Genomic DNA, 14,398 nt, shown 5'->3' with positions numbered 1-14,398 from the left:
CTGATCTTCAAAGGACAGGATAACAGCCTTCACTGTAGCCTACAATCCGTGTAAATTGCAGGGGGGGGGGTGAGAATAATAAAATAGTATTAAAATTACTATAGCAACCTCTCATCTATGACTGACCTAGTTTGGGACAAAGGAAGGGTCCCCTAATACCTAAATGCATTGTAGACTGAAATCTTTCATAGCTGTCCAGAGGCAATTTTTGGCTTTGTTTACAGTGATTTAGTTTGATTAGCTAGTGAGGGAAGAAAATACTTTCCGGGTTTTGTCACCCAGAGCTTTATCCTCAGAGGGGCCTTCATGATACTGTGATGGGTTAATCTCAATAGCGAGCAGATCTATCACAGGTCTTTGGGAAAGCAACCTCCTGCCCTGTTTTATGCTAAGCTGATACAGTTTTCCACTGTTCTTGTGGATGGCTTATTTATTCTGGTCTAGCTGTGTGTGTGTGTGTGTGTGTGTGTGTGTGTGTGTGTGTGTGTGTGAGAGAGAGAGAGAGAGAGAGAGAGAGAGAGAGAGAGAGAGAGAGAGAGAGAGAATGGATTTGTTCAGCGCATTGTTTTCAGCCAGAGTGTGCCCATGGGCTGTCATGCACTATAGAGCAGAGGTGGGGAATTCAAGCCCATGGAGCTAATTAGATCTGCCAAACCTCCCCACCTGGCTATTTGAGCCGACATATAACCACCTGTCTATTCCCTAATGCCATAGGACACCACAGGAGCAGAACAGATAAGTCACCGCTTCACACTGAATTCAAGCTGTTGACCTGAAGGAAAGCATGACTCAGCACTTTTGTTATTTTAGACTGGGGTGCGAAGCTTGGGAGCTTGCTGGACTGCAACTCCCTCATCCCCAGCCAGCATGGCTAATGATCAGAGATAATGGGGATTGAAGTCCAACGACATCTGGAGGGCCACCGCATTCTCCACCTCTGCTTTAGATTAAAAGTTTCATTGTAGAAAATAGGGGGAGTTGGATAAAGCACCCTGCTGAATTGTAGCAGGTGTGGTCAGCCCATCAGAAAACCAGAAGGCACATCACATGACAATGACGCTAAGCTAAGCCAATCCCAGTGAGAAAGCCAAATTGCTACAAAATTGTCTCGGACATCCTGACAGTGCAAAGGAAAAAAAAAATCACACCAGCTGTCCTAAACAGTTTGCTGGGGTAAGAACTGTCCTTCAGAACAATGCCTGTTCATAGAAACACCACTGAGACAAGCACAGACACCAAGTGTTCTTAATCTTACAATCTGTTCTGTACTGCTCTTGTGTCTGGCTATGAAGAAAATGCTGAGAGACTTGAGCCCTCTTGCCTGATCCAATGGAAGGCTTCCGCTAAAGAAAGGCCTTGGCCACATCCACAACGTACATTTAAAGTGGTGCTATGATACTGCTTTAAACAGCCATGGCTTCCCCTAAAGAATGCTGGGAGCTGTAATTTGAGAGAGTTGTTAGGAGATGCCCATTCCCCTCAGAGAGTGACAATTCCCAGAGTTTTCTTTGGAGGGGGATTGATCGTTAAACCGCTCTGGGAATTAGAGCTCTGGGAGCAGAACTACTAACGACTCTTGGCACTCTTAACAAACGACAGCTCCCAGGATTCTTTGGGGGAAGCTGTGACGGTTTAAAGTGGTATGGTAGTGCTCTCAGTGTGTGGTGTGAATGTGGCCCTTGCCTACTTGAGACTCACCACACCATGCATTGCTTTTGTCAGGAGCCCTTTCTCCTTCTCTACAATAGCAATTGTATGCATAGGTCATAGCTCCGCCTCCCTTCTCACTGCAAAGCCAAAAACCTTCCCTGGGTCCTCTAATTACTGAATGTGCTGAAAGTGAGACTGATTCTGTTCAGTTACTACCATTGCTGTTTTTCTAGAAAAAGAGGTGCCAGAACTCACCATGAAGACCTGCCTCATTCTCTTAGAATGGCAATGGCACCCACCTGAAAGGTGCCAGAATTGAGTTCCGGCGAGTTCCGGCTTTTTTAAAAAAACCTGGTTACTAACTTTAAACAGGCTAGCCTTAATATTATGGAAAATGTCGATTTACGCCCATCACACCAGACAAAAGCACTCCATTCCACTCAAATATTTAGCTGTCCCTCAGCCAGCTCCATTGTTTATGAGCGCCTATGCAGATTTGTAAGTGAAATGTTAATATTCCATGCAGTTCTTTGTGATTTCCCCATCCTGCCATCTTTGAGCTTAGTGTTTCCCTGTTTTTCACATTGTGTGTATGTGTTCTGATTTGACCTACTTTGCATGTGAGCGTTCTCTTTACTGAACAGATGACATCTCTTGGATAACTTTGGCAGCGGCGGGGTGGGAGAGGAGGGAGAGAATATATATCTATTTAGGGACAATCAAATAGATTGTGCAGCTTCTGCGGATTCCGAAGGTTTTTTTGTTCCCACAGGATTTTGTTTTATTCCCGGAGACATTTGCATTAAAATAGGTTCTTCTCTCTTTCGGAAGGGTTCATCTGCTTCTGCAGCTTACTCAACACCTGAAGTCAAAAGCCTCTGTCACATTTCAACCACTTAGCCCCCCTCCCAACCCACCAGCCAGCTGCAAATACACAAAAGGGCTTGATGGCATCTGGCAGGTGATAAGCATCACAAGCAGATATACAGAAACAAATTAAAGAATTGGGAGGCTCTTTCCTCCTCCTCCTTCCCCACTTCACCTGAGAAAACTTTGCAGAGAAATTGAATTCAAAAGCATTTGTTATGCGTCAGTTACTACAGATGACCGGGATATGACCTAGCCGAAAGCTGCTTCACACTTTAAGCAGCAATCTTGTCTCCTGTCGCTGCATTAAGGTCATATCTGCATGTCCTACAGTAAATATGTAGAGTGTGAAGGGCAGTCACAGGATCCTAAGTCAGCCTCCTCCAACCTGGTGCCCTACAGAAGTTCTGAACTCCATTTCTCATGCACCCTAGCTGTGCAAGTTGGGGTAGATGGGTGTTGTACCCAAAAACATGTGGAGAGCTCCAGGTTGGCAAGACTGCCCTAAACACTTGGCAGAACATGCTGGGGAACTCTGGTCAGTTGCAGATCCTTGTCCACTTCATGCTTAGGGGCACATGTTGAGATTTCCGCATTGCAGAAGGTTGGACTAGATCAGGCATAGTCAAACTCGGCCCTCCAGATGTTTTGGGACTACATCATCCCTAGCTAACAGGACCAGTGGTCAGGGATGATGGGAACTGTAGTCTCAAAACATCTGGAGGGCCGAGTTTGACTATGCCTGGACTAGATGACCCGTGGGATCCCTTCCAACTCTGCAATTCTACAATTCTTTGAGCATGCATTCCATGTCAGAAGCCAAACAGAATTGCAGCTGAATCTTAATTCAGCACTGGAAATAGGACAGCACCCAAGGCCAAAAGAGACTGTTGGGGTGCAAGGCTGGCTGCCCAGCACAAACACCTACAAGGAAAAGTTGTGGCTCAGTGGCCAAACATCTGCTTTGCATGCTGAAGTCCCAATTTTAATCCCTGACATTGCCAGGTAGGGCTGGGGAAAGACTCCCTGAAATCCTAAAGAGCTTCTGCTGGACACTGTAGAGAATAGTAATGGGCCAATGGTTTGACTCAATATAAGGCAGCTTCATATATTCCTATGTCCTCCAACGCTTTGCTGCTTCTCCGTGGTCCCAAGCATCTGTTGTCTGAATGCTTGCCTCACTTTGCCCAATCAGTTCTGCTGTTGAGAATTTCACTAACACAAGAGGAAAAGAGGGGAGAAGAAGGCCAGATACAGTGTCAGGAGGAGGGGGAGAGAAAGGCCTTGACTCCTTAGAAGCACCCGGCAAAGGCAAAACAAATCTTTCATCGTAGTTTATTTCTATGCTGTCTTCTGGCCAAAAAGTACTTCAAAGCAGCTCACAAAGGTTAACACACAAAGTCAACATTCTTTCAAACAAAATACAACTTAGCCCTGTTGAATGATTGTGTAAAAGTGTCATTATTGTTTCACTGTACCTTTAAGAGTCAGGAAAGATCTAGTGACTGGAGTTCTGCAGCTGTGGAGCAGCTCGACAGGTGTTGCTGTGAAGCTGATGATGCAGGGTATATCAGGGGTGTTGTGTGTTGCCTCTGTGCTGGGCGATTTCCCAGTGTGCTCTTGGTGGGTGGTTTGGTTGTGTGGGTGTTTTGTGTAAGACTAGTTTAATTGTTGTCATTTTTACTTTCTCCATTAAACCAAGCATTTGTTTAAGCCTTGGTATGACTCTATGTGTAAGTTCCTCAGCCACCTTCTGCTGATGCAACTCAATTGCTTCTAACCCTAACAAGCCCAAATATAAGCCAGCAGGATCTCAACAACATAAGCACAAAGAACCTAAACACAAAACATCCTCTTTCCTATGCCTAAAAGCAGAAACTAGTCTGGCCATTCCCCAGCAAAATGGCAAAATATAGCACAAAAAAACTTCCCAAAGGGTTACTGTCGCTGAGGCAGACACTCATGAGCAGCTGCTTTCCAGACAGCAGCTTATTATAAGGGTCCCAGGCAAAGCAGAGCAGGTAGAATAGTTCATCCCAATGTTTCCAAGCACAGTCTCCCCCCAAAGGCTGGTGGAGACAGAACCTGCAATGTGTAGGACAGTGGTGGCAAACAGATACACACAAGGCGAGTAACAACACAGTGTTACAAACAAACACAGAAACTCAGAAAATTAAAGGTGGTTAAGTTTTTGCACAATTAAGTGATGCTTAATTAGGGTTTTTTAAGGACCATATTATTTTGTTCACCGCTACATTGCACCTGTAGGACACAGCTCCCCTCCCCCATCTAGAAATATACTTCTATATCCCTCCGCCTGAATATTTTTTCTGGTGCCACCACTGATTGCAAGGGAAGCTGCAGCTATTCTGTCCTCCTCAACAAGGGACATAGTCATGCCATGCCATTTTTCTCCTGGGGGGAAAAGTAGCAAGTCTCAAGAGGTGGGGAGGATGGAAGGGGGACGCTGTTAGACCATTGTAGCCAGAAAAGGGATGCAACAGGCTCCCTAATCCTTCTTGAGTTCTTCCTCCACCAGTCCATCAATTCAGTTCTGTCTGCTTTGACTGGCAGCAGCCTCTGGGGTTACATATAGGAGTCTGGAAGATGCCAGGGATTGAGCCTGGTATCTTCTGCATGCAAAGTGCATGCTGTACCACTGAGCTTTGCTTTTTATATATAAAAGGGGGCGGGGAGGAGGCTGGTGACAGCTACAGTGGGCCTTCTGGAGCCCAGAACTCCCAGCATTTGCCCAACCATGCCAATAATGGGCCTATGCAAAAGACCAAAGAGCATTGGAAGGGCCTACTGGATCAGGCCAGTAGTCCATCTAGTCCAGCATCCTGTTCTTGCAGTAGCCAAACGGGTGAAAAAATTGCAAGCAGGACCCCTGAGCACAAGAGCACCTTTGAGCTACACTGCGCCAAGCCTAAAACCACCCAGAAGGAGAAATGGAATGAGATCACAGAGCAGCAGTATCAACATGAAATGAGGAGGGGATAGAGAAACCCCAGAAGACTGATGTCTTCCTTTGCAATCAAGAGAAAATACCCCTGATGCTGAGAGGAACTGCACAGGGAGATAATGAGAAAGCTGGAGGAAGACCTGTTGTACAATGAATTGTTATAAGTAGAGGGTTTTTTTCTATTTTTATCCCTGTGATTAGATTCTGAACACTTTGAATCATCATTAATGTAACACCCTAGAAGCAAGCTACAGCCTCAGCTGAATGCTGCATTAAGTGTTCCTGGCTAATTTGGGGAGTATTTGAAATCATGTGTGTAGGCAGACCTACGTCAGACATGCCACAGTTGTAATTCTTTTTTAACTTCTGAAATGAGAAGAATTGCCCGTTTTGTTATCAGTGCATCCTTTGCTCCTTATCTGACAATTTATTAATATATTGCAATGTTGACTGATCTAGCTAATCTTAGCTGACTATTATGTATTTATAGATACGGATATATTTGTATCAAACCCGGCACAATCCAAAAAGCTTACATCAGGACTAAATCCCCATTGGCACTACATTTAAAGCAGCATCAAACCAGTTTAAGCAGTCATGGCTCTACCCTCCTCGCCCCCCCCAAAAAAAAAGAATTCTGAGAAGTATAGTTTGTTAAGGGCATTGACAGTTGATAGGAGATCCCTGTTCCCATCACAGAGCTGCAATTCTCAGAGTTCACTGGAAAGAGGGATTCACTTTTCAACCGCTCTGAGAATTGTAGCTCTGTGAGGGGTGTGGGGGTCTCTTAACAATTCTCAGCATCCTAATAAACTACAATGCCCAGGATTCTTTGGGGGAAGCCATGCCTGTTTAAAATATCATCACAGTGCTTTAAATGTACAATGCAGGTGGGGCCTGAGAGCTGGTCTACACATGACATGGAAGAAGGTGGTAAAATTCTGGACTATGCTACTTCAGTCTGCAAGTGGGGGGTGGTGATATTTCTGGATGCTCCTCATGTGAAAGAACTCTGCACTAAAACCACGTCAGATAGAGAACTCTGCCAGACCTTTCTCCTGGTGATGCTAACTTACTGAATAGTCACAAGGTTGTTGCTGTGTTGTTGTTTTTAATGGGGAAAATCATTCAGAGATATCACCTGCCCCCATCTTGTTCTGCCTTGATATCAGCAGGTCTGTATAAATCCTATTAAAATCAGTTGACATCTAAGTTCCATTCCGTTCCATTCATCTGGATAGAGCTGCTATGGACTAGCTTTTTGTAGGATCACTGGACAGTGTTTAGCTCTGAAGTTGTGGTTTTGGTGGGGTTTTTTTGTTTTTTGAAGTTACCAGGACAGAAGCAAGCGAGAATAGCCTGTTTGGTGCGCGAGTTCTAAGAATGTAACATTGCTTACCACTTCTCACTAAAGCCACTTTCTAAACTTAACAGTGTTTATAGAGCTTTCTCATTCTGCAGTTGGAAGAGGTGGGTGTTGCTCTCAGCTAGTTCCTGGTTCCTCCCAGGAAGCACACCGGAACCAGACTGCATCTTGTAGTGGCTCTTTCATACTGTTACATTGCACATGCACACATTTGTCCAGGCCACCAGATGGAGATGTTGGAGTCTTAGAGATGATTAACGTTCGCTGTGCTCCTGGGATTTCTCTCTCTCAATATGCACAGGCAACTTTCATGTTTGACTTGGCTCCTTAGATATTTGCGGTTGCCTGGGTCTTTATTCTTCTTTTACATTAAGCAGCAATGGGCACAGAATAAAAGATTCAGGATGTGGCAGGACTTAACTCAAATGCCCTATGGACTCCTTGTTCTCTTAAGGCAAGAGGGCAGGTCAAGACATTTTGCTGCCTGAGATGGAACAGCAGTGGCTCCTCCCTGTCAAATCAAGGTGCATAGTACCCAAGGATGGTCAAGTTATCTAGGCACCTAAAACAGAAAATCCCAAAAAAGCACCACCCCCTTGGAGTAAATATACAACAATAATAAATCAAATTTGTTGCTCTCTCGTGGCACCCAAAATCAGCTGCCTTACAGGCTGCAAAATGTATTATGCAGGGTGGAATGTGTTCCACTTTACGGGATTTGAAAGGCTGCAGTGGACAGTCTCTGTTTGAATGACTCTTCTATTTGAAGGGATGCTTGGTGAAGGTAAGATTTAAAAAGGACAGCCTGGAAGCTGTCCATCAGGGATAGGCAACCTAAGGCCTGGGGGCCGTATGCGGCCCAATCGCCTTCTCAATCCAGCCCGGACAGTCCGGGAATCAGCGTGTTTTTACATGAGTAGAATGTGTCCTTTTATTTAAAATGCATCTCTGGGTTATTTGTGGGGCATAGGAATTCGTTCTTTTTTTTTTTCAAAATATAGTCCGGCCCACCACATGATCTGAGGGACAGTGGACAGGCCCACGGCTGAAAAATGTTGCTGACCCATGCTGTCCATCATCAGGACCTGGACAACAGTCTGAACAGACACAATGGTCGCTTGGTCACTGTGGCCTTCCTCACTATGATGAGATGCATTTTTAAAATACTGTGTGTAATTTTTTATGTTAACATATCAAGAACAAAAATCCCAATGAATAACATTACAACAAATTAATAGCCTTACAGTAAATCGAAGACAGCATATGGTTGCACATTGTCATTGAACGTGTTGGATCAGAAAATAACATCCATCTCTCCATAAACTTATGGGGCTGATTTACATGTGTTTGCTTATGGGAGGTCAAGGTTGATCAGCATCACAATGGACCAGATATTTTGTAATTCAGTGTATTATGTTTCTCTTTAAACTAAAGCAATTGTTTCTGAATTTGCATCTATACATATTAATTATGTGCAAATTGTATGCAGATCTGTACCAACCTTCATTCTCTTTTTGATGATGCATTAACTCTTTTTTGGTACTGCATAGCATAGAAACATAGGAAGCTGCCAATGAGTCAGATCATTGGTCTATCTATCAAATTAAATTTTGGAGGACCGAATTGCCCATACTACACCCTAACTTCCTGCTCTTTTGCTTCTTTTTAAACAGTCATCCACATCAGGAATCTTCTTTTTGTATTGTGTGATGGACATGGCTTATGTATGCACTTCTTTTCTCATTTCTCTGTTGTTGTTGTTGTTGTTGTTGTTGTTGTTGTTGTTGTTGTTGTTGTTGTTTTTGTTTGTTGTTGTTTGTTTGTTTTGGTTCCTCAGAATCACAGGAGGAAAGGAAAGAGAAAGGAGACCAGTGGTATGCATGGTATTAGGGAACGTGCCTTCCAGATGTTTTGGACTCCAGTTCCGATCACCACTGGTGACAGGTCATGCTGGCAATGGGAGTTGGAGTCCACAACATCTAGAGCAGTGTTTCCCAACCAGTGTGCCTCCAGATGTTTTGGGACTACAACTCCCATCATTCCTGACCACTGGTCTTGCTAGCTAGGGATGATGGGAGTTGTAGTCCCAAAACATCTGGAGGCACACTGGTTGGGAAACACTGATCTAGAGGACAAGGGAGCAAAAGGCACAAGAGGCCAGTTTGTCTACTAGGAAAGGAACACAACATGCCGCAGGCAGAGGCTGCAAAAACAGCAAAGCCTACTGTAATCAGATTATCCACATCTTGAATTCTCAGGGCAGCTGATTTGGAGAGTGCAATGAGGTGTTGCGGTAAGGGAATATCATGCCAGTTCAGTGGATCAGTCTGTGAATATCACCTGAGCTAATTTGCATGTTGTGTTTAGTTTTTACACATAGTATATATCCTGCTGTATCCCTCTTTCTGTCAGGATTCAAAACATTGTGCTTTTTTGGCACAGCTGGAGTGTCTGCTGTAGAAACTTGTGAGGTTCAGTGGTGACTGGTGCCCACTGGTGGGGGGGGGAAGCAGAAATACCAACGGTAGGTGGAGCCAAAGCCAATGACAGGCAGAGCCAACTACAGTGCAGATCTGTAAAATCACCAACTCAGAAGTAAACCCTGTTGCATTTATTGGAAGTTGTAAGTACACTTATATAGAACTGAACCCTTGGGGACTCTTTCCTATAAAAGACTCTCTCATACTTAATAAAGCTAGGAACATACCCTTTTCCTTTCTCAAGAAATGTACTGTCTTCCAAAGCCTTTCTGCTGCAAATTAAATAGCTGCTTTCATACAGTATGTTGAAAGTTTGCTGAGAGTTGAGTTTTGCTTCTGGTCCCTGCCCCATCCTTTTTTATTTGCCCTGAACTCTTTGAGTTTGAAAGAGCTCACACTGACGTTCTGCAACCTTGTTTGAAAATGAGCCGAGTTTAGCTTGCAGAAGAGGCATTTTATCTGTGACCAATTCTGGTGGGGTAGCTGTGTCAGTCCAGGGCAGTGAAAGCAACAAAGAGTCTTGTAGCACCTTAAAAGCACAACAGATTTATGATGTTACAAGCTTTCATGGGTCAGAGCCTACTTCATCAAATTCAGAAAATGCTCGCCAACGTGGATAAGCAATAACACGCTGCATTTAGAGAAAAGATGTATTTTTTATGTTTTTATAATAAAACAGAGGCAAAGCTTCTGCTAGGACAGGGGAGGGGACCTGTGGCCCTCCAGATGTTGTTGGACTCCAGTTCCCATCAGCCTCAGCCAGCATGGTCAAGAGTCAGGGATGATGGGAGTTTGAGTCCAAAATGGGTTTGCTGGCTTGTTTTTTCTATTTTTCCTAACATATTCTTTTAAAGAGAGAGAGAGAGTACACACACACACACACACACACAGAGAGAGAGAGAGAGAGAGGGAGAGGGAGAGGGAGAGGGAGAGGGAGAGGGAGGGAGGGAGTAAAACAGCTATAAAAGAGGTGCTTTCTCTGTTATAACTACACCAAATGTAGTTTTAACTAGAACTACATTACCTCTGGAAATGGCTGGTCCAGGGCTGAACCTGTCTAGAGAATATGTGAGCTTTAGATTGTCTTGACACACCCCAGAAACACCCCTTTTTTGTTTTAGCATCTCTCAGAATACTGAGGATCAGCAGCAATGGTGGAGCTTTCTTATCCAGGGAGACCTCTGACTTCTAGCTGCAGCCAGGGACATCATTCTCCATCCATGGAGATGAAGGTCTGCAGTATCCAAAGGGATAGATCCCAGTGTCCTTCCTGGGAGTTTAGGATTGCTCCCTGAAAAACATGCCAATTAAATATGTGATAATGCCAGATACCTACCTCTCAGGAGCAAAATTAAGAAGGCAAAAAGGAGGACTAAGATGTACATAAATTGAAAGACTTCAAGGCTTATTTCACCAGTTTTCTTCTTCATCAGGGGAGAAATTGGCACCCAGTAAGACTGAAATTAAACACACACAAAGCCCTTTTATCAGAAATAACCAGTGTGTGACTTAAACCTTCGCTCACAAACCTTGATGAATTTGCAAGCTGCAGGGATCATGGATTTGAGAAAATTAATTTTATGCTTTTCATCCTCCCAAAAAAAATTTTTTAAAAAATGGAAGAAAATGATTTTTCTCCTTTGTGCCTTTCTGGAATGCATCATAGATTGCAAAATGGAATTGAAATGTAATGAAAACAACATAATCTGTCTCGGGGGCGGGGGGGGCTGCTTTGTGAAAAGCCTGCTTCCCCTTCTGCCCTACTGGGGTGGCTGCCAAAAGGGTATGGAAAGGACAAGGAGAAGACAGCCAAGACTTTCAGACTCCATCCCGTTAAGATGGAAATGGCCTTGACTATCTGAGTGCAAACAGTCCCCAAGTACTTAATTCAAGTACTTGCCCCACTGCGTCAGCCACTGCACATCAAGAGCCACCTGCCGACATGCCCCAAATACTGGGATCTAGAAATATTTCAGGATTTATGATCCAAGTGTGTGGAGTCAATGTTTAATTTCTAAAGTAAAAGATGACAGCTTACTTGGAAGAATAGCCATGCCCCTTTTTATGGTACCTTTTAATACCTCTAAATCACCACTGTCACTGAGCTCTGTTACTGGAAACTTGGCACTTCTGCTTTCTAGAGGAGTGTCTGTATTTATGTGTATACATAAATGTGTATACACACATATACATACACAGAGATACATGCACATGTGGGATCTGCAGTGTATCCCCCTCACCTCCAAATAGTAATGCCCCTGTTCAGGATTCCAGCCTGCCTTGCTCTCCTCCAGGAAACTCCATTTCATTTCCTCTTCCCCATATTTCTTTTCCAACAGTCAACATTGTGTGGCTACCAGACATAGTCAGTCATCACTAGACTGTTTGGATGGGGGAGTTTGCCCTCTTTGGTTTTGTTTTTAAAATACGTTTCGTACTTCTCCATATTTCAGGGCAGGCATGGAGAGCCTTTGCACCTCCATAGGTTGCTGTGCTGTCCATTTGGGGCTTCCCAAAATAGTGCCACCAGAAGAGCCAGAAGCCAGAAGAGAAATCCAGTTTTTAATGGATTAAATATCTATGGCAGGCTTCACAGCACATTCATTAACCGTATCTAAGGCCTCGGACTGACTGTTAAAACCACTCTGGGGGCTGATGGGAGTTTTAGTTCAGCAGCATTTGGAGGGTCAAAGGTTCATGAGTTATTTTTAGCCTTGGAGTGTTCCAGAACACTTACACCCCACCCAAGAGCCAAAGTGAAAGGTGATGTAAGCCCATCTTTGCTCCCCAGTAGCAAGGCTCCCTCTTCACACTCGTTGTGTGAGGGTGTTGGAAAAGCCAAAACACGCATGCTGGGAAACCAGGAGAAAGTGCAAATTGAATGGGAGAGAGTATTTTAGCTCACAGCTTAACACTTTCCTGTAGGCTACTTCTCTTAATATGCTCCTGTTGCCTGGGTCATCGGTATACCAGTGAAGGCAATTTTAACTTGTTTCGCTGTCCTTTGCCCTCTGTGACAAAGGGACTGCACAGAATCCAGAGGTGATATGCAAAAGTGTGTGCAGAGAATGTGCTAGGTATGTCTCAGCTCCAGTTAAAACATTCTGCGGAAACCAGTAGGAAATATTTTCCTCGGCTGTACCACTACAAGCTGTAGGAGTGGGAAACTGCATGTCTCAAGCCAAAAACAGAAACAGAGTACAAGTCCACCTTCCTGCACAAAGAAAAATCATGAGAATGCTTATCTTTGATGGGGTAGTTTTCTACATACTCTGACTACTGGCCATGTTGGCTGGTGCTGATGGGATATGTAGTCCAATGACATCTGGAGAGGAACATGTTAGCCACCCCCGACCTACTGCCTGAAGTGGTACAGTCCAACAAAGTTTCACCACTTAGCATATAAATTGACCCAGAGATTGGAAACTAGTCAGTAAACATTGAATGGCTGAAGACACATGTAGGTGCTCATGCAGAGCAACAGCCAACACTGGTTTTACTTGATTGTGGTAAGCCAGGAGTAGTGAAGGGAAACATCTTTGATTCAGTTCACATTTAAAGGCAAATCCACCTGATTGGCACTTTACAAAACAGTACGCAAACCGAAACACAGCTTTCCTTCTTGAATTTTGCAATGCAGTTCTCTAACCAAGTATTGTGTACAAAGATGCATATACTAGGGGAAAGTGTGCATAAAAATGCATGTTAGTGAAAACAACATACGGAAAAGGAAATATTAAAGGATATTGCTTTGCAGAAATAAGCACCTTGGGCAAAATTGCATACAAAAGTGTGCCTATAAGCACAAATCTGTTCAAAAGTGCTGATGACTGTTAAAAAAAACAACACCACAAACTGATGTGGAAATATGGAGAATTGAATATTGGGAGAATGAGAAACTGAGGAAACAAAACTGACAGACTTGCCTGTCAATAGCCAGGAGTAGCCTTGCCTGAACTATTTCAGACTACTCAGTGGTCGACCATATGTTCCAACTCCCATCAGGCCCAGTTTGCATGATCAATGGCCAAGTATGATGGGTGTTGTAGCCCAATAACACCTGGAACCACCCAACGTTAAGCACTCTTGCACTTACTGCTGTTATATCAATGAAGAAAATAAGGGTTTTTCTGAATGACCTCTTCTCTGAAACTGGAAAGCTGTTCTTGTGAATTATAAATGACTTTCCCAGTGAAATGTGGAAAGACATACAAGAGCATTAAATAAAAACCCACAATTTTCCATATTATTAACAGACTAGTGCTTTAACTGGGCATTTATCCTCTGTCTTGGTTTTTTTTTTTTTTGCCATTCTCAATCAATTACTTAGAAAAGAAATTGTGTTATGCAAAAAGTCCTGGGTTAATCTGTGCCTTCTCCATTTTAAAACAAACTACAACCTTAAGTATCCAGATTGGAAAAGATAATCTGCCAAAGATCTCAAGGTCCAAACCCCTCACCCCCACCCTGGGAATACTATAAAACACTGTCATTTGCAAGTGATGCTGTACTGCTTAAGAAAAAAAAATGAAGGACTTTTCAAACCTTTTTCAAAGGTTTATGCTCAAATAAACCTAAGATGCTTGTAATTGCTAGCCAGAACTTTGACTGCAGTAGTGTAGCACTCAAGAGCTGAAAGGGGTGTCCTAAGGGGGCTGTGAAAATGAGGATTCGGAACCTGAATTTGCCAGGTCATAAGAAACCCTATACCAGCACTGGGGAACCTCCAGTCCATGGGCCAAATTTGGCCCACCAGCATTGGGCCTGTGAGACCATTCCCCCCAAACCATGGCTACCTACCCCATACCTGGCATCCTTGCATACAGAAAGTCCTGTGTTCAATCCACAGCATCTCCAGGTACAGCAGAGAGGGGGCCCTGTTTGAAACTGCAGGGGGTTGGGCTAGATAACCTCTGTGATCCCTCCCAACCCTATAATCTAGAGAGAGTTGCAGTCAGTCCATGTAGACAGTAGTGAGCTAGATGGACCAATGATATGACTCAGTATAAGGCAACTTCCTGTGTAAGCAGCAATAAATGAGTTAATTGCTGCTGTGCCAAGGCACTTTTT

The sequence above is a fragment of the Zootoca vivipara genome, chromosome 7, assembly GCF_963506605.1.
Source record: "Zootoca vivipara chromosome 7, rZooViv1.1, whole genome shotgun sequence".
In the NCBI taxonomy this organism is placed as follows: domain Eukaryota; kingdom Metazoa; phylum Chordata; class Lepidosauria; order Squamata; family Lacertidae; genus Zootoca; species Zootoca vivipara.
This window is presented reverse-complemented; position numbering follows the sequence as displayed.